The 18,853-nt window shown below is 37.8% G+C and overlaps 1 protein-coding gene across 1 annotated transcript in view; it reads left to right on the top strand.

Annotated features, from left to right (window-relative positions):
• The first annotated feature begins 234 nt into the window (after positions 1-234).
• The window catches only part of LOC134546322 (chitinase-3-like protein 1), a 167,306-nt gene continuing 148,687 nt past the window's right edge, over positions 235-18,853 (top strand). Inside the window, exon 1 of the mRNA XM_063389065.1 lies at positions 235-257. The gene's annotated coding sequence lies outside the window, so the exon portion shown is untranslated. The remainder of the gene's footprint in view (positions 258-18,853) is intronic.

Here is an 18,853-nt window from a genome sequence, read left to right as displayed (position 1 = left end):
CTTCAACGAGTTGGACTGTAATCCCCACCAGTCTGCGGAGTAGTTACAGTGCTTCTGACTACAACAAATATCCCGCTATGCTGTCGCCCGCAGGCGCGTTAGAGAATAAGTCGAGAGTCACTCGGCGAACATGTTCCCGAGGAGAGGTTGAGCTTCAGAGCGATAACCTGGCCTCCACTTTGCACCGAGGGGTTAAGTGTGGAGTGTCTGTTTACTGCCAGATGGGTTAGTGCTTTCCTACTCGTTGGCAGAATAAGGTAGGTTAACAACTTCTTTGGAATCTTTTCGCACAGGAAGCTTAAAATTATTAGTTTTATGTATAATACATAACTAGTGTACTGGAAATTGGACGCAGTCTTGCTTGGTATTTTTTTAACTATCCATTATGAGGCCTTCCCCACAATTCAGTCATTCTTCATGTTTAAACAAATACGAATCATTCACTTTTTTTGAGCAAAATCACTGTTAAAAAATACTTTTTTTTTTCACAATATGTATTATGTTGTGTTACCTAAAAACTATTTGATTTGCATTAAATTCTATATTTCAAAATATTTGCTCGTTGGAGTATGTCACAGAGTGGATTTGTTCCTTTTTATTATTCTAAATTTCAGCTACCTGCCTACTAAGTTTGTGCCGTCAATTATCCAGGAATAAATAATAGTTTAAAAAAAAAAAACTAAAAAAACACGCTTTATATAGAAAACCAAACTAAAAAAATAGAAAATAAATTTTAATAAATTTGAATTAAGAAAAGTGTATTTTTTTAATAAATATAAATTAATAATAGTGCATATATAAGAAAAAAATGTATTTCATTTCTTAAAAAAAAAGCGTGGGGTGCTTTTTAAGATATTATCGAAATGATAATCCTTCTACTCATATATGTCAATAAAATATTTATAACTATTGACACCATGCACCCCACGCTTGTTTTTAAATAAATTAAATTATTTTCTTACATACACTATTATTAATTTGTATTTATTAAAAAAATTTACACTATTCTTAATTCAAATTTATTAAAATTTATTTTATATTTTTTAGTTTGGTTTTGTATATAAAGCGTGTTTTTTTTAAGTTTTTTTTAACTTTTATTTATTTTCTACTTTTTAGTTTGGTTTATTTATAATTTAAAGTGATACTTCTTTATCGACGTATGAAATAAATTTTTATAAAAATGTAAAAAAAAATTGATAGTTATTACATCAATTTACTATTAAAGTAGATTTTGAATAGATATTGGCTGCAGTTAAAATAAAATCGATAAATATTCTTTTATCTCAGAAGTGTCTCTATAGATGTGGCTGAATTTTTTATTTATTACATGACTTTACGATTAAAGTGAATTTGAGTAGATATTGGCTGCTTCTAAAATATATATCCAATATAGCGTGTTGAAGAACTACAGTACTCAATAATTTCAATATCCTGCTATGAAAATAAATATATTCGGGAAATCATTGATGTTTATTCTAAGTCAGCATATCTGATGGGTGACCATCCTTTGTTTGCAAATGTCTCACAAAAAATTTTCTCCCATTTATTCCAGTCCGATTCCACTGTAAGTTTCATTTTCATGCAGTTATACCAAACTACACTGGAGTATTCTAAGAAATGTTTTAAAATTTATATTTTCTTTTTGTCTTCTATGATTAGGAAAACGTTCACATTCTTTGTTGAAATCTTTAATCCACTGGTAAGCATTTGAGTTTCTGCCCGTGAATTACTCAACCATGAAATCTTTTGCAATTTTCCCTAAATTTTGAGTTTCAGATATAGTTTTTTTTCTTCAAGAAAATTTTCTAACAGTTTTTCCAATTTTTTATTTGATCCATTAGGTATAGATTCAGCACTTTTTGTTTTTTCCTCAATTTCTTCCAGGTAAAAATCCTTAAACTGTAAGTTTTGCTCTCTATCCAAATATGTTTTTAATATATCATCTGTCAAACGTATCTATATTATCCGTGTTTCATGTCTTTTATTTAATGATTTACTGACCTTGGGATAGTTTGGAATATTTGTAACTGCTTGGTGTAGATTTGCAGGTTGGTGTTCGAGTGGAATTTCAAAAATCTGCCCATCAGGTGTAGCTATTGAGGTTATGCATATGGTGTTTGATTTCCCATCTGCTTTGAATAATCTTATAAAATTAGTGTATTGTCATCGGCCCTCGATAAATCTACAAAGTTTGAATGAAATCTGGCCGTTTAAAGTGAGTCAAAATCTCACCCAAAGGAGTCGGTTACAAACATACAGGTGAAGCTATTATAAAGCGTGTAAAAATAGGCGGCATAGCTAAAATAAAAATAATTGTATAGTTGGAAGGTGCATTGTTATCGTGTATCATAATCTAGAAATAAAGGAATAACTCTACTGTTACTGGTGTGTTTAAGGAAAATGGCACCAACGTTTTCAAAATATACGATGAGTAGCTATACTTAAAAATTATTCACATGAATAACATGCCTCTGTGTCCATACCTAACCTATTAATAATCTGGTACACATACAATTTGTACTTACAATCGTTCTCTTGCGCCAGTTTTGCCATGTAGTATCCCTAAGATACTTCCAATCCCTTGTAAAGGCTCCGATGGCTTTCGCTTTTTCAGTTACGCGTTTCCATGTGTCCATTTTCTGTTCATGTGTCAAACTGCATGAAAATCTTCCAAACAACACCTCCTTTTCCTTACGAATGAGGTTTAAAATACTTATCTTATCCAACTTTCCATTGTACTGTATGTGTGAAGGTTATATATATGTCGCATAAATATTTTACTGCTTACTTTGTTGTGGTACAAATCGATTGTTCTTGAAACGCAAAGGTATGGCAGGGTTCAATTATCGCACGCACCACTTGAAAGCCAACTAATGTTTTGACATACATGTGGCCGCGGGCAATAGTTTTTGGCCACATCACTCAAAAAAAATTTGACCTACAATTAATTGTCACATACGGTCGTGTTTATGAGACACTTGTTTTTAACTGTAGCTATTTAAGATTCTTTGCCTGTCAACCTCTTGTTATATGAAACGTACACTTGTAATTACAAATTGACATATTTGTATATTTTGACATAATTGTCGCATATGTCACGCCTGTCCAGTTTTATGAAATAGGGCCCAGGTGATGCTAATATAAAGCGTGTAAAAATAATAATCTAACTTTAAAATAATAAAAATAAAAAACTAGTTTTATTTCTGCATGCAAATAATTCATAGAAATAAGATAATAAAAAGTTCTGGAGTGATATTATAAATGTGGTTGGTAAAGTTAAAATTATATCAAATTAAATTTTTATTTAATACACAGATTTTTATTTTATTTTACCATGTAAAAGAGTTGTCCATGGACACTTTAAAATTGTAGTTTTTTTTTAAGAAGTATAATTTTCAATATATTTCAGTACAAAGTTGATAATTCAGTGCTTTTGTGTACCAATTTTTTGATTAAATATCAATTTTTCCCTAAAGAATTGCATTCGATGTGATCTGTACAAAATGCCCAACAAAATAACTTATTATGAAAGCGATAAATCAATTACCGAATGTTTTCTACAATCATTAGTGTCACTTGAATTAGACATTATTATTTTGATAAAAATCACCATTAATCTCTCAATGAAAAAATTTCAGATTTTTTAATTGCTAGTTTGAAACCTAATTTGTAAAATAAAATCATTTTTGATGTTTTAAGTAATTTGCTACACCCAAAAAATATCCAGTTTTGCATCACCTTTTTTGTTATATGTCAGTTGCCTACAACACTCTTCTCTTAGTTGTGCCTGTGTTGTACGCACCTCACTGGCACCGTGATCTCAATAGGAGACGTCGTAGAAACATAACCCGTGTCCCTAATTCAACTTATCGTCGAATGAACTTATGAAATATCACAACGCGGTTTTCCCACCACGAAACATCGCAGTTCGACCCCCCCCCCCTTTTTTTCCCCTCGAATACACTGGCAACTGATACCAGAGAGTTGAAAATGTTTTATCTCGATAAAACTTTACATTACACCTATCCCTTACCTTTGAATATATATACTGTATAGAAGTCGCCACCCCAGGTTAAAATTTCTAATACGGTTTTGAGGTAGTTGGTTAATTCACCGCTGCAATCGCCACCATCTCTAGGGCATCGACTTATGGTGGTCCCTAGCGGACAAGTGTCGAACTCTTCAAACAGCCTTCCCCCTCCTGTGGAACGACGTTGAGCTGCAGTGAATGATGGATGAGGGGTGCGGGGAATGACAGCGGGTGACAGCGCTGCGCTCTAACGTGTAAATAACAACTAAGACGATACAGGGCGTTACGGCAGCGCACTGCAGCGGTGAAGTTCCCAAGCTGCTCATCATACGCTTCTGAAAACGTAGAGTAAATCCTATCCACTCGCGACTTCTATACTGTATATATATATTCGAAGCTGGCACCCCCTGCCGTTAGGCCGCACAGAATTGTCTCCCCTCCCCCCACGGGCAGCAGTAGGCCTCTCTGCTCACAAAATAAACACTTGTCAAAGTTCAAGGGACAGAGTGAAGCATTTGTAGGAAGAATTAAGGCAAAGTGAAGTTTGTGGAAATAAATGCAATTTTTATTTTATGTATTATATTTTCTCTTCGAGTTTTTATTTTTTTAACATCAAAGAATTTATGGGTAAACGAATTCCGCGCAAACCTCGGGCTTCTTGTCCACGATCGAAATAAAAAGGCATTCAATTTTACGTGAAACAATACAGTTTAAAAATTTAGTAATTCATTTCTATTTTATGAGTTTTAATTGTGTCGAAAGTAGTAGGATATAGCCGGTTCTGGGACAGGCGCAAGATCCAGGATCCATCTAATCCGTATGCTAATCTATGCCAATCTATGCTAATCCATGCCAATCTATGCTAATCCGTATGCCAATATATGCTAATTCGTATGCCAATATATGCTAATCCATATGCCAATCTATGCTAATCCATATGTTAATCCATGCTAATCCATGCTAATCCATCCGCCATATTGTATTTCTAGAAATTTCCACCAACTTCGAATCGTGACGTCACCGTTGCACTTTTCGTCACGGCCGCCATCTTGGATTAAATTTTTTTTTCATACTTCAACTTTTCGAAATTCGATGTAATCATCAGCCGCCATCTTTTTTCGTCTGATGGTGGCCGCCATCTTGTTTTCGTCTGCTACTGGCCGCCATCTTGTTTTCGTCTGCTGGAGGCTGCCATCTTGTGACGTCATATAGTTCTGTTGGTCGCCACCAGATAGCAGCAGGGATTATTTTATTTTTTTCTTTAACTAAAATATTTTCAGTGCCGAGGCTGGGATTCGATCCATGGGACGTGAAAACGTCCAGGATGTCGTGGTTACGAGGCGGACGCCTTGACCACTAGACCACGAGACCAGTTGGGATATAATGAAATAAATAATCTATATATGCTACGTACTGACGGCAAGTTTATGATAAATGGGGGGGAAGGTGTTTTTGCCTTCCTTAATGCATACCTAAGGAGCCACATTTGAAATTAAAATTATTATACAGCCGCCATCTTTAATTCCAGCACAGACTACCAGATGGCGCTAAATTCAAAAATTAGTTGCCAGAGGCGCCGCCATCTTGGTTCTCAAGTTGGCTGGTAGATGTCGCTAGTATCGCGCGCCAAATTCAAAAATTAGTTGCCAGAGACGCCGCCATCTTGGTTCTCAAGTTGGCTGGTAGATGTCGCTAGTATCGCGCGCCAAATTCAAAAATTAGTTGCCTGAGGCGCCGCCATCTTGGTTCTCATACTAGCTGGTAGATGTCGCTAGTATCGCGCGCCAAATTCAAAAATTAGTTGTCAGAGGTGCCGCCATCTTGGTTCTCAAGTTGGCTGGTAGATGTCGCTAGTATCGTGCGCCAAATTCAAAATTAGTTGCCAGAGGTGCCGCCATCTTGGTTCTCAAGTTGGCTGGTAGATGCCGCTAGTATCGCGCGCCAAATTCAAAATTAGTTGCCAGAGGCGCCGCCATCTTGGTTCTCAAGTTGGCTGGTAGATGGCGCCACCGTCGCCATATTTAAGTTCATATAATCGATACCAGATGATGCCACCGTCGCCATCTTTAATTCCTAGTGTTGCTACCAGAGTGTGCCACCGTCACCATCTTTAATTCTTAAAGTTACCGCAGGAGCGCGCCACCGTCGCCATCTTTAATTCTTAAAGTTACTGCCGGATGGCGCCAAGTGTTATGTAGTCAGTCGAGACAAGTCGGGAACGAGTCGAGACAAGTCTAGACAGTCTAAACAAGTCGGGGGGACAAGACGAGACAAATCGGTAGCTTGTATTCACCAAGTTCTCCGTTGCCGCCATCTTTAATTCATAAAGTCGCTACCAGATGGCGCCACTGTCGGCCGTCTTTAATTCAAGGCATTGTTGCCGGATGGCGCCAAGTTTGAATTTAAAAAACCTACAAGTGTTATGCAATGTGTAACCAGTCGAGACAAGTCGGTAGCCTGTATTCACCAAGTTCTCTGTTACCGTCACTGCCATCCGGGTATCTGACGAGTCCTAATTAATATACTCGTACACATCCTACCTCTATGACCTCTACAAACAAACTGACCGTACATACTCCAAAATGACATATATATTACACCCACATGCAAACATTTGATAACCATCAAGAATGCCAACATACAAAAATAAATTAACCATCGCTGAAACAAATTTCCCAACATTAATTACAATAAAAAAAGTCTGGTAAGATACTGTATTTTGTCTATAATTTAATAAATGATGATAGAGTATTAATAAAATATTGGTGTTGTGTAGAGTCTCTCTCTTCTTCTCGTAGTGGCGGAAGACATCTCGAAGGTAGTGTTAGAATTTATGTATTAAAGCAATCACTCTAGCTGAGGAGGTTAATAACTTATAGTTACAACTTTTTAAAAATACTCTGAATTTAAAACAATTTTTAATATGAGGGACCATTAAACGGTTTGAAATTAAAGCAAACAACTTAAATGTTAAACACATATTTATTTAAATCTTATTACAAACAGCAAGGGATAAGAAAAATCACTGATTTAAAAGAATTAAATAATGAGTAATAAAAGTACATAATATTCACACACTGCACATCATAGTGACAAAGTCAACATAACCTATTTACATAAACCAGAGACCCAATACCTAAATATTAAGCATAACTACAAGTTACATAGAGTATAATATACTCTGAAATACATATTAAAGAGAAAATTGATATAAATAATATCATACTTTGCTCAATAGTTCCAGAAGTAATGAACGTACAGCTACACGAGCAATCTCAACAGTTCTTTCATCACTAGTGGTTTCTGTGGAACATACTTGAGTGGTGTCTTCACTGATCGGACCTAGATGACTGAGATCTCGGGTTCGACTCTTGCGAGATGTAGGAAGGCGAAGCTGACGCCTGCGTTTATGCTGGACTGCTACTGATGTAGTAGGTGCTGGCGATGTGGGTCTCATCTGGGTACAGCTAGATGATGTCTGGACTGACGAAGTCTGACCACATGCAGATGCTGGCGGTGACTGAATAGCTGGTTGGTTGAATGATGTGCGAAAACCTCTTCAGGCGTTGCAGGGAGAACTGTATCATCTCTCATCATATTCACACTACAATGTCCATAGCCCAGACAGTTGATAACTTCTAGAGGCGTATCTTGAGGTCCTGGGTTTAAAACCTGTTTCACGTGAAACACAGGGTCACAACTCTCCGAAAAATGTTTTAAAACACCGTCGATCCACTCACTATAATCAACAGTGCCTAGCCCAGGTGTTACACTGGAGTATATCCTGTTCGGTTGAAAGTTAGACATCTTGGTTAACTACTTCTGCTGTAGGTCCTTACACCACCACAGTTTCAGCTCGACTGCCATCGCACGAGTCGAGGGTCGTATCTAAAAAAATATGTATCACTTGTATACAACATTCCAACATGGTGATCAACCATCCAAGCCCTAAGCATGCTCGCATTGTGTCTTGAGATCGAACCTGAACATGTATTATTGCACGTGTACAATTTATTTAATTCTTTCAATGATGGACACTCATATTCTGCTTGTACATCTAATATTAGCACATGTTGCTTACAATAGTTAGTTAGCCACCGTTTCTGCTCTATTCCTACAACCAATACAGGTCCGCTCAGATGACTTGCCAATATGTTGGGTATTGAAGCATAACGAAAGAGTCCGTGTTCCCACTGTAAACCATGAAAATTTCTAGTGAGCCAGACATTTGTTTTTTAATGCTTCCTGGTGAGATATCGCCATTCAAATGGAGGTTGAAAGTTACATGTTATTACATTTCCTTCTTCATCTGCAATGCTAAGTTCCTTGATAATAAATCTATACTGACTAGAGAAGCCTTGGAGGTTTACACATTTCGTCATGGAGGTCGAGACGAGATTAAGCCGGTAATGTACTGCCAGGTCTTAGATAATGGACGACACAATCTACCTTGTTGCAGGATGTCTCGATTATGTCCGGAGCCTCCTCGTCACAATCACTGGTCCAGTGATGACCGAATTTGCAGACCTCTAGTTGAAGTAACCATCCTCGGTGACGTAGTGCACACGGCGGAATCCTGGCTTTACTTCCGCGTACTTTGCAGTTGGATCGAACAGCATTTGTTTGAATTTGTAGCAGCAGCTCTATACCCACACGACTATGTGTTGACTGCTGTGTCTAGGGTGTTGACCTCAATTTATACCGCTAGGACACCCCTCCAGTCACATGTACCGTTGCTTCCGTTGTTGTCCCCCCGCCTTGCTGGCGGCCTCCAACATTCGAACGAGGTGATAAACCATCCAAGCCCTAAGCATGCTCGCATTGTGTCTTGAGATCGGACCTGGACATCCAAGTTACATAGAGTATAATATACTCTGAAATACATAATAAAGAGAAAATTGATATAAATAACATTATACTTTGCTTAATAGTTCCAGAAGTAATGAACGCACTGCTTGACTAGTGACAGGTGTAACTAAATATTAAATATATTTTATATTTTATTTTCCATTACTTTTAGTGGAATTTATTAATCATTCACTCTACGAAAAACAACTCAAGTTAATATACCTGACCATCGAATTAAATACAGTACCGCTATGCCTTACATGAAAGTCTACTTATTCAATAATCTGAATAACCTAGAAATTGTTCATGTACAAAGCCACACATACAGGCCAATTGTCTATGGACCATGAGACCTAGTCATGACAATATCAGACGTATAGGCTAGAAATTTCAGAAACGCAGGACCTTCTTCGTCTTTAGATAATTACAGTCATTAAGACCATCATGAAATATTATTACATACTAAAGGACCAAGCGACCTTGAAAAATATTTTAGTAACACCAAGAGGTTTTGAACTAGTAAATATTCAGTCACTACATATTTTACTACGCGCAATCAACAAAAAGGAAGCACCATCAACGAAAAGGCAGCACAATCAAAAAAGGCAGCACATTTGTAAACACCATCAACAAAAAGGAAGCACATTTTGGAAGCACCATCAATGTAAAGGCAGCACATTTTGGAAGCACAATCAATAAAGAGAGCAGATTTGGAAGCACCATCAATAAAAAGGAAGCACTTTTGGAAACACCATCAACAAAAAGGAAGCACATTTTGGAAGCACCATCAACATAAAGGCAGCACATTTTGGAAGCACAATCAATAAAGGCAACACATTTGGAAGCACCATCAACAACAAGGAAGCACATTTTGGAAGCACCATCAAAAAGGCAGCACATTTTGGAAGCACAATCAAAAAAGGCAGCACATTTGGAAGCACCATCAACAAAAGAAGGAAGCACATTTTGGAAGCACCATCAAAAAGGCAGCACATTTTGGAAGCACAATCAAAAAAGGCAGCACATTTGGAAGCACCATCAATAAAAGAAGGAAGCACATTTTGGAAGCACCATCAAAAATGCAGCACATTTTGGAAGCACAATCAAAAAAGGCAGCACATTTGGAAGCACCAACAACAAAAGATGGAAGCACATTTTGGAAACACCATCAAAAAGGCAGCACATTTTGGAAGCACAATCAAAAAAGGCAGCACATTTGGAAGCACCATCAACAAAAGAAGGAAGCACTTTTGGAAACACCATCAACAAGAAGGAAGCACATTTTGGAAGCACCATCAACATAAAGGCAGCACATTTTGGAAGCACAATCAATAAAGGCAACACATTTGGAAGCACCATCAACAAAAAGGATGCACATTTTGGAAGCACCATCAAAAAGGCAGCACATTTTGGAAGCACAATCAAAAAAAGGCAGCACATTTGGAAGCACCATCAACAAAAGAAGGAAGCACATTTTGGAAGCACCATCAAAAAGGCAGCACATTTTGGAAGCACAATCAAAAAAGGCAGCACATTTGGAAGCACCATCAACAAAAGAAGGAAGCACATTTTGGAAGCACCATTAAAAAAGGCAGCACATTTTGGAAGCACAATCAAAAAGGCAGCACATTTGGAAGCACCATCAACAAAAGAAGGAAGCACATTTTGGAAGCACCATCAAAAAGGCAGCTCATTTTGGAAGCACAATCAAAAAAGGCAGCACATTTGGAAGCACCATCAACAAAAGAAGGAAGCACATTTTGGAAACACCATCAAAAAGGCAGCACATTTTGGAAACACAATCAAAAAAGGCAGCACATTTGGAAGCACCATCAACAAAAGAAGGAAGCACATTTTGGAAGCACCATCAAAAAGGTAGCACATTTGGTAACACAAGTTACGAGAACTAAGTCTTAGTTAGAAATAAAAACATTAAATTTTTACTTTTAATATTTAATTTATTTCTTAAGATTATACAAATAGAAGTAAAATAAGCCATTATTGTATGTAGCCAGCTTTCCTCAGTTCTTCGAGTATGAAGGATATTTCTTTTATGCACGAATAGTTTCCTGCACAAAGCGAGCCATGTAGAAGTCTTAGCTGGTCAACCAATAAGTTTGGATCTTTCCACGATGTTGTATCAATCTCTTCTACCACCATCTCACTTGCTTGTTTATTATAAATACTTTTAATATCACAATCGTCCCAGTGATCATAATAGGCGTTGTCAGATTTAGTTATTATAACACGTCGTTTCCATCGTTTCGGTCTCAGGACACCGTTACATTCTTCGATCTTGTCAGCTTTAGGTGCTTCATCACAGTCTATGATTTTGTCAACAGCCTCAGAGTCACTGTTACAATCACTGTAAAAGACATCCTCTTCACCCAGATTACCATATGAATTCGATTTCGATGATGTCAAAGTGCCATTATCGTCTTCATGCTTCCTTTTTAGGAGTCCATCATTTTTACAAAGTAAGAAATATCTACTTGATTTCGGCTGGAATGTATTCTCACTTTTCACGTTAAGGATTCTTCCATTGTCTTCATTCTTCCATAAATCATCATCGTCCTTCAATTTAAGTTCTTCGTCGAGATCGGAAGAGCCACGAACATAATCTCTCTCATGACAAGGAAAATTATTGTCGTAATGCAGATCACTATTCCTTAGTCTAGTAGATCCATCGTTGTACTCTGGCTTGTACGCAGGCTTAACGTTACAAGTTCTGTCATGTCTTTTTAAGCGCTCTCTCCGCGTAAACGACTTGTTACATCGAACGCAACTTATCATATTGCGTAGTGGATTTTTAACACAGTCATTCTTCTGGTGTTGTCTTCCATTCTTTCTCAAGATAAATTCTTTGCTGCAAAACTTACACCTGTGTCCTTTCGATACAGCGACAGACACCGAATCAGGATTCATATTAGTTACTGTGACTAATGTTAGATACAAACAGACAGTTTTCCAATTGGAACCATTACTTAAATATAATTTTTAAATATTTCTTAAGCGAGAGTTAAGTTATCTCATGCAAAGGTACTTGTTGTAAGTAGTTCTGCTTTTTAACAACAGATGACACCACGTATTGCTTGCAGGTAAATATTATTTCTTTCTTTAATGCGGGATGCAGGATTCTCACTAACGATCGCAATAGACAGATGGCATCACTAGACTCCAAGGAGAAGGTAGTTTGTTCTTCCAGTTAGTGTTTCTCAGGGTATATATTATTATTTGACTGAATAATGATTTTTTTTAAATTCCACCTAATAAAAATAAAATAGAAGCTTTCAGAGAAAACCATCAGGGATGATGTCGTTTATAAACATCATAAATTACCAATTTATTTTTAAAAAAGTCCAAATTTAATCCTACTTAAGCAAAGAGTTCACAAGCCTGCTTGTGCTAGAACTCTCGTGTTGCTTAAGCAAAGAGTTCACAAGCCCGCTTGTGCTAGAACTCTCATGTTGCTTAAGCAAAGAGTTCACAAGCGGGCTTGTGCTAGAACTCTGATGTTGCTTAAGCAAAGAGTTCACAAGCGGGCTTGTGCTAGAACTCTTTTCTTAAGTAGGATTAAATTTGGACTTTTTAAAAAAAAATTGGTAATTTATGATGTTTATAAACGACATCATCCCTGATGGTTATCTCTGAGTGCTTCTATTTTATTTTTATTAGGTGGAATTTAAAAAAAAATCATTATTCAGTCAAATAATAATATATACCCTGAGAAACACTAACTGGAAGAACAACCTACTTTCTCCTTGGAGTCTAGCGATGCCATCCCTCTATTGCGATCGTTAGTGAGAATCCTGCATCCCGCATTAAAGAAAGAAATAATATTTACCTGCAAGCAATACGTGGTGTCATCTGTTGTTGAAAAGCAGAACTACTTACAACAAGTACCTTTGCATGAGATAACTTAACTCTCGCTTAATAAATATTTAAAAATTATATTTAAGTAATGGTTACAATTGGAAAACTGTCTCCTTGTATCTAACATTAGTCACAGTAACTAATATGAATCCTGATTCGGTGTCTGTCGCTGTATCGAAAGGACACAGGTGTAAGTTTTGCAGCAAAGAATTTATCTTGAGAAAGAATGGAAGACAACACCAGAAGAATGACTGTGTTAAAAATCCACTACGCAATATGATAAGTTGCGTTCGATGTAACAAAATGTGCTGCCTTTTTGATGGTGCTTCCAAAATGTGCTTCCTTCTTTTGTTGATGGTGCTTCCAAATGTGCTGCCTTTTTTGATTGTGCTTCCAAAATGTGCTGCCTTTTTGATGGTGCTTCCAAAATGTGCTTCCTTTTTGTTGATGGTGCTTCCAAATGTGTTGCCTTTATTGATTGTGCTTCCAAAATGTGCTGCCTTTATGTTGATGGTGCTTCCAAAATGTGCTTCCTTTTTGTTGATGGTGTTTCCAAAAGTGCTTCCTTTTAATTGATGGTGCTTCCAAATCTGCTCTCTTTATTGATTGTGCTTCCAAAATGTGCTGCCTTTACGTTGATGGTGCTTCCAAAATGTGCTTCCTTTTTGTTGATGGTGTTTACAAGTGTGCTGCCTTTTTTGATTGTGCTGCCTTTTCGTTGATGGTGCTTCCTTTTTGCTAATTGCGCGTAGTAAAATATGTAGTGACTGAATATTTACTAGTTCAAAACCTCTTGGTGTTACTAAAATATTTTTCAAGGTCGCTTGGTCCTTTAGTATGTATTAACATTTCATGATGGTATAAATGACTGTAATTATCTAAAGACGAAGAAGGTCCTGCGTTTCTGAAATTTCTTGCCTATACGTCTGATATTGTCATGACTCGGTCTCATGGTCCATAGACAATTGGCCTGTATGTGTGGCTTTGTACATGAACGATTTGTAGGTTATTCAGATTATTGAATAATTAGACTTTCATGTAAGGCATAGCGGTACTGTATTTAATTCGATGGTCAGGTATATTAACTTGAGTTGTTTTTCGTAGAGTGAATGATTAATAAATTCCACGAAAAGTAATGGAAAATAAAATATAAATTATATTTAATATTTAGTTACACCTGTCACTGGTCAAGCAGTGCGTTCATTACTTCTGGAACTATTAAGCAAAGTATAATGTTATTTATATCAATTTTCTCTTTATTATGTATTTCAGAGTATATTATACTCTATGTAACTTGGATGTCCAGGTCCGATCTCAAGACACAATGCGAGCATGCTTAGGGCTTGGATGGTTTATCACCTCGTTCGAATGTTGGAGGCCGCCAGCAAGGCGGGGGGACAACAACGGAAGCAACGGTACACGTGACTGGACTGGAGGGGGGTCCTAGCGGTATAAATTGAGGTCAACACCCTAGACACAGCAGTCAACACATAGTCGTGTGGGTATAGAGCTGCTGCTACAAATTCAAGCAAATGCTGTTCGATCCAACTGCAAAGTACGCGGAAGTAAAGCCAGGATTCCGCCGTGTGCACTACGTCACCGAGGATGGTTACTTCAACTAGAGGTCTGCAAATTCGGTCATCACTGGACCAGTGATTGTGACGAGGAGGCTCCGGACATAATCGAGACATCCTGCAACAAGGTAGATTGTGTCGTCCATTATCTAAGACCTGGCAGTACATTACCGGCTTAGTCTCGTCTCGACCTCCATGACGAAATGTGTAAACCTCCAAGGCTTCTCTAGTCAGTATGGATTTATTATCAAGGAACTTAGCATTGCAGATGAAGAAGGAAATGTAATAACATGTAACTTTCAACCTCCATTTGAATGGCGATATCTCACCAGGAAGCATCAAAAAACAAATGTCTGGCTCACTAGAAATTTTCATGGTTTACAGTGGGAACACGGACTCTTTTTATGCTTCAATACCCAACATATTGGCAAGTCATCTGAGCGGACCTGTATTGGTTGTAGGAATAGAGCAGAAACGGTGGCTAACTAACTATTGTAAGCAACATGTGCTAATATTAGATGTACAAGCAGAATATGAGTGTCCATCATTGAAAGAATTAAATAAATTGTACACGTGCAATAATACATGTTCAGGTTCGATCTCAAGACACAATGCGAGCATGCTTAGGGCTTGGATGGTTGATCACCATGTTGGAATGTTGTATACAAGTGATACATATATTTTTAGATACGACCCTCGACTTGTGCGATGGCAGTCGAGCTGAAACTGTGGTGGTGTAAGGACCTACAGCAGAAGTAGTTAACCAAGATGTCTAACTTTCAACCGAACAGGATATACTCCAGTGTAACACCTGGGCTAGGCACTGTTGATTATAGTGAGTGGATCGACGGTGTTTTAAAACATTTTTCGGAGAGTTGTGACCCTGTGTTTCACGTGAAACAGGTTTTAAACCCAGGACCTCAAGATACGCCTCTAGAAGTTATCAACTGTCTGGGCTATGGACATTGTAGTGTGAATATGATGAGAGATGATACAGTTCTCCCTGCAACGCCTGAAGAGGTTTTCGCACATGCATTCAACCAACCAGCTATTCAGTCACCGCCAGAATCTGCATGTGGTCAGACTTCGTCAGTCCAGACATCATCTAGCTGTACCCAGATGAGACCCACATCGCCAGCACCTACTACATCAGTAGCAGTCCAGCATAAACGCAGGCGTCAGCTTCGCCTTCCTACATCTCGCAAGAGTCGAACCCGAGATCTCAGTCATCTAGGTCCGATCAGTGAAGACACCACTCAAGTATGTTCCACAGAAACCACTAGTGATGAAAGAACTGTTGAGATTGCTCGTGTAGCTGTACGTTCATTACTTCTGGAACTATTGAGCAAAGTATGATATTATTTATATCAATTTTCTCTTTAATATGTATTTCAGAGTATATTATACTCTATGTAACTTGTAGTTATGCTTAATATTTAGGTATTGGGTCTCTGGTTTATGTAAATAGGTTATGTTGACTTTGTCACTATGATGTGCAGTGTGTGAATATTATGTACTTTTATTACTCATTATTTAATTCTTTTAAATCAGTGATTTTTCTTATCCCTTGCTGTTTGTAATAAGATTTAAATAAATATGTGTTTAACATTTAAGTTGTTTGCTTTAATTTCAAACCGTTTAATGGTCCCTCATATTAAAAATTGTTTTAAATTCAGAGTATTTTTAAAAAGTTGTAACTATAAGTTATTAACCTCCTCAGCTAGAGTGATTGCTTTAATACATAAATTCTAACACTACCTTCGAGATGTCTTCCGCCACTACGAGAAGAAGAGAGAGACTCTACACAACACCAATATTTTATTAATACTCTATCATCATTTATTAAATTATAGACAAAATACAGTATCTTACCGGACTTTTTTTATTGTAATTAATGTTGGGAAATTTGTTTCAGCGATGGTTAATTAATTTTTGTATGTTGGCATTCTTGATGGTTATCAAATTTTTGCATGTGGGTGTAATATATATGTCATTTTGGAGTATGTACGGTCAGTTTGTTTGTAGAGGTCATAGAGGTAGGATGTGTACGAGTTTATTAATTAGGACTCGTCAGATACCCGGATGGCAGTGACGGTAACAGAGAACTTGGTGAATACAGGCTACCGACTTGTCTCGACTGGTTACACATTGCATAACACTTGTAGGTTTTTTAAATTCAAAATTGGCGCCATCCGGCAACAATGCATTGAATTAAAGACGGCCGACAGTGGCGCTATCTGGTAGCGACTTTATGAATTAAAGATGGCGGCAACGGAGAACTTGGTGAATACAGGCTACCGATTTGTCTCGTCTTGTTCCCCCTGACTTGTCTCGACTGTCTAGACTTGTCTCGACTCGTTCCCGACTTGTCTCGACGGACTACATAACACTTGGCGCCATCCGGCAGTAACTTTAAGAATTAAAGATGGCGACGGTGGCGCGCTCCTGCGGTAACTTTAAGAATTAAAGATGGTGACGGTGGCACACTCTGGTAGCAACACTAGGAACTAAAGATGGCGACGGTGGCATCATCTGGTATCGATTATATGAACTAAAATATGGCGACGGTGGCGCCATCTACCAGCCAACTTGAGAACCAAGATGGCGGCGCCTCTGGCAACTAATTTTGAATTTGGCGCGTGATACTAGCGGCATCTACCAGCCAACTTGAGAACCAAGATGGCGGCACCTCTGGCAACTAATTTTGAATTTGGCGCGCGATACTAGCGACATCTACCAGCCAACTTGAGAACCAAGATGGCGGCATCTCTGGCAACTAATTTTTGAATTTGGCGCGCGATACTAGCGACATCTACCAGCCAACTTGAGAACCAAGATGGCGGCCCCATTGGCAACTAATTTTTGAATTTAGCGCCATCTGGTAGTCTGTGCTGGAATTAAAGATGGCGGCTGTATAATAATTTTAATTTCAAATGTGGCGCCTTAGGTATGCATTAAGGAAGGCAAAAACACCCTCCCCCCCATTTATCATAAACTTGCCGTCAGTACGTAGCATATATAGATTATTTATTCCATTATATCCCAACTGGTCTCGTGGTCTATTGGTCAAGGCGTCCGCCTCGTAACCACGACATCCTGGACGTTTTCACGTCCCATGGATCGAATCCCAGCCTCGGCACTGAAAATATTTTAGTTAAAGAAAAAAATAAATAATCCCTGCTGCTATCTGGTGGCGACCAACAGAACTATATGACGTCACAAGATGGCAGCCTCCAGCAGACGAAAACAAGATGGCGGCCACCAGCAGACGAAACAAGATGGCGGCTGATGATTACATCGAATTTCGAAAAGTTGAAGTATGAAAAAAAAAATCGAATCCAAGATGGCGGCTGTGACGAAAAGTGCAACGGTGACGTCACGATTCGAAGAAGGTGGAAATTTCTAGAAATACAAAATGGCGGATGGATTAGCATGGATTAGCATGGATTAACATATGGATTAGCATAGATTGGCATATGGATTAGCATATATTGGCATACGAATTAGCATTGATTGGCATAAGAATTAGCATTGATTGGCATGGATTAGCATAGATTGGCATAGATTAGCATACGGATTAGCATGGATTAGCATACGGATTAGATGGATCCTGGATCCTTCGCCTGTCCCAGAACCGGCTATATCCTACTACTGTCGAAGTAAGAATCTGGAATATATTAAAGTTAATATCTTCCCAAATGTGAATTGAATTTAAAAATGTAACATTAAACTTTTTTTTTTTGTAATTTGAGTATTGCAATGTGTTGTTACAAACTTAGAAGTGCGAGCTTATTTCCACATACGGATTTAACAAAATGTTAAATTCTAATTTTTAGTCGGTATTTTACTTTGTTGTTTGTTGTAGTTATGTATGTTAACCTTACTTTTACTAATGCAATTTTATAAGCATTCTGGAGCTTGCTAATATTGTGTACTCTTTAAAATGTCAGCTTATGGTGCAAGAGGTGGCGGGTTCTAATACCGGTCATGTTTCATTTTATTTGCGCTCATAGGTTTTAGTTCATGTGTAAGCCGTTTTCATAAGCAATGCAACGTATAAACCTAACAGTACTAGTTGTATATAATAGTTCCTCCTGAAACAGGGTTCAGGGTGTGGATTGTGATTGTCGGTCCGCCATCTTGGATTGTGACGTCACGGCGGCCATCTTGGATGATTGTGACCTTGACCTTGAATTTGACCTTCAAAATTTGCCAAAATTGGGCAAAATTGGCCCAAAATTCCTCAAAATTCACCAAAATTTACATTTTTGTGGAAAAAAATTCCGCCAAAACTTCTCAAAAATTTTGATAAAATAAAAATTCTCTTTTTGAGGGAAAAATTCTCGTTTCAAGGGAAAATTTCCCATTTTTAGTCCATAAAAATACCAGAGGCTAAAAATGTCCATATATAGGTTTAAGCATCCATGTCTACAGCCTCCGATAAGCCTATGACGTCATCATGGATAATGACATCACCGTTGCAATTTCCGTTACGGCCGCCATATTGAAAATCTTTATTTATTATCCG

Source organism: Bacillus rossius, chromosome 1 (genome assembly GCF_032445375.1).
Source record: "Bacillus rossius redtenbacheri isolate Brsri chromosome 1, Brsri_v3, whole genome shotgun sequence".
NCBI lineage: Eukaryota > Metazoa > Arthropoda > Insecta > Phasmatodea > Bacillidae > Bacillus > Bacillus rossius.
This window is presented reverse-complemented; position numbering and strand designations above follow the sequence as displayed.